This window comes from Colobus angolensis, unplaced genomic scaffold (assembly GCF_000951035.1).
Source record: "Colobus angolensis palliatus isolate OR3802 unplaced genomic scaffold, Cang.pa_1.0 Scaffold8, whole genome shotgun sequence".
Classification (NCBI taxonomy): Eukaryota; Metazoa; Chordata; class Mammalia; order Primates; family Cercopithecidae; genus Colobus; species Colobus angolensis.
The window spans coordinates 18889885-18892677 of NW_012121820.1; positions in this window are offsets into that span (position 1 = coordinate 18889885).

Here is a 2793-nt window from a genome sequence, read left to right on the forward strand (position 1 = left end):
TGTTAGCCAGGATGGTCTCCATCTCCTGACCTCGTGATTCACCCGTCTCGGCCTCCCAAAGTGCTGGGATTACAGGCTTGAGCCACTGCGCCTGGCCATAGTCCCATATTTCTTGGAGGCTTTGTTTGTTTCTTTTCATTCTTTTTTCTCTAATCTTGTCTTCTCTCTTTATTTCATTAAGTTGATCTTCAATCTCTGTTATCCTTTCTTCTTCTTGATCAGTTCGGCTATTGATACTTGCGTATGCTTCACGAAGTTCTCGTGCTGTGTTTTTCAGCTCCATCAGGTCATTTATGTTCTTCTCTAAACTGATTATTCTAGTCAGCAATTCATCTAACCTTTTTTCAAGGTTCTTAGCTTCCTTGCATTGGGTTAGAACATGCTCCTTTAGCTCGGAGGAGTTTGTTATTACCCACCTTCTGAAGCCTACTTCTGTCAATTCGTCAAACTCATTCTCTGTCCAGTTTTGTTCCCTTGCTGGCGAGGAGTTGTGATCCTTTAGAGGAGAAGAGGCATTCTGGTTTTTGGAATTTTTCAGCCTTTTTGCGTTGGTTTCTCTACCTTTGGTCTCTGATGTTGGTGACCTTCGGATGGGGTCTCTGAGTGGATGTCCTTTTTGTTGATGTTGATGTTATTCCTTTCTGTTTGTTAGTTTTCCTTATAACTGTCAGGCCCCTCTACTCCAAGTCTCCTGGACTTTGCTGGAGGTCCACTCCAGAGCCTGTTTTCCTGGGTATCACCACTGGAGGCTGCAGAACAGCAAAGATTGCTGCCTGTTCCTTCCTCTGGAAGCTTCGTCCCAGAGGGGCATCCATCAGATGCCAGCAAGAGCTCTCCTGTATGAGGTGTCTGTTGGCCCCTATGGGAGGTGTCTCCCAGTCAGGATACATAGGTGTCAGGGACCCACTTGAGGAGGCAGTCTGACCCTTATCAGAGCTCAAATATTGTCCTGGGAGTTTCTCTTCAGAGCCATCAGGCAGGGATGTTTAAGTCTGCTGAAGCCGTGCCCAAGCCACCCCTTCCCCCAGGTGCTCTGTCCCAGGGAGTTTTTTTTTTTTTTTTTTTTTTTGAGACATTGCACTCTGTCACCCAGGCTAGAGTGCAATGGCACAATCTCGGTTCACTGCAACCTCCACCTCCTGGGTTCAAGCAATTCTCCTCCCTCAGCCTCCCGAGTAGCTGGGATTACAGGCATCTGTCACCACGCCTAGCTAATTTTCTTTGTATTTTAGTAGAGATGGGGTTTCACCATGTTAGTCAGGCTAGTCTCGAACTCCTGACTTCAAATGCTCCACCCGTCTCGGCCTCCCAAAGTGCTGGGATTACAGGCGTGAGCCACCGTGGAGGCCAGGGGTTTTATCTATAAGTTTCTGACTGGGGCTGCTGCCTTTTTTTTCAGAGATGCCCTGCCCAGAGGAGAGGAATCTAGATAGGCAGTCTGGCTATAGCAGCCTTGCTGAGCTGCGGTGGGCTCCGCCCAGTTTGAACTTCCCTGCGGCTTTGTTTACACTGTGAGGGTAAAACCACCTACTCAAGCCTCAGCAATGGCAGACACCCCTCCCACTACCAAGCTCAAGCGTCCCAGGTTGACCTCAGACTGCTGTGCTGGCAGTGAGAATTTCAAGCCAGTGGATCTTAGCTTGCTGAGCTCTGGGACCCACCGAGCCAGACCACTTGGCTCCCTGGCTTCAGCCCCCTTTCCAGGGGAGTGAACGATTCTGTTTTTTTTTTTTTTTTGAGACGGACTCTCGCCCTGTGGCCCAGGCTGGAGTGCAGTGGCGCCGTCTCTGCTCACTGCAACTTCTGCCTCCCGGGTCCAAGCGATTCTCCTGACCCAGCCTCCCGAATAGCTGGGATTACAGGTGCGCGTCTCCACGCCCTGCTAATTTTTACATTTTTAGTAGAGACAGGGTTTCACCATGTTGGTCAGGCTGGTCTCGATCTCCTGACCTTGTGATCTGCCCACCTCGGCCTCCCAAAGTGCTGGGATTACAGGCGTGAGCCACCGCTCCCAGCCTGCGGAGTGAACGATTCTGTCTCGCTGGTGTTCCAGGTGCCACTGGGGTATGAAAAAACAAACAAACAAAAAAACTCCTGCAGCAGCTAACTCGGTGTGTGCCCAAATGGCTGCCCAGTTTTGTGCTTGAAACCCAGCGCCCTGGTGGCATAGGCACCGGAGGGAATCTCCTGGTCTACAGGTTGTGAAGACCTTGGGAAAAGTGCTATATCTGGGCTTGAGTGCACTGTTCCTCAGGGTACAGTCCCTCACAGCTTCCCTTGACTAGTGGGGGATATCCCCTGACCCCTTGTACTTCCTGGGTGAGGTGATGCCCTACCCTGCTTCAGCTTGCCCTCCGTGGACTGCACCCACTGCCCAACCAGTCCCAATGAGATAAATTGGGTATCTCAGTTGGAAATGCAGAAATCACTCACCTTCTGCATCAGTCTCGCTGGGAGCTGCAGATCGGAGCTGTTCCTATTCGGCCATCTTGCCAGCAAATCCTAGATTTCTTAAGATACACAAATACTTCCGTTGTGTTACAATTGCTTAAAGTATTCAGTACAGTAACATGCTCTACAGGTTTGTAGCCTAGGAGAAATAGGCTATACCAAGGAACCTAGGGGTGTAGTAGGCTGTGCCACCTAGGTGTCGTAGGGTGTCTGCCATGGCTGAGGCTTGAGTAGGTGGTTTTACCCTTGCAGGTTTTTTTTTTTTTTTTAACTTATTTTTGTAGAGATACGGTCTTGCTATGCTGCCCAGGCTGGTCTCAAACTTCTGGGCTCAAGTGATCC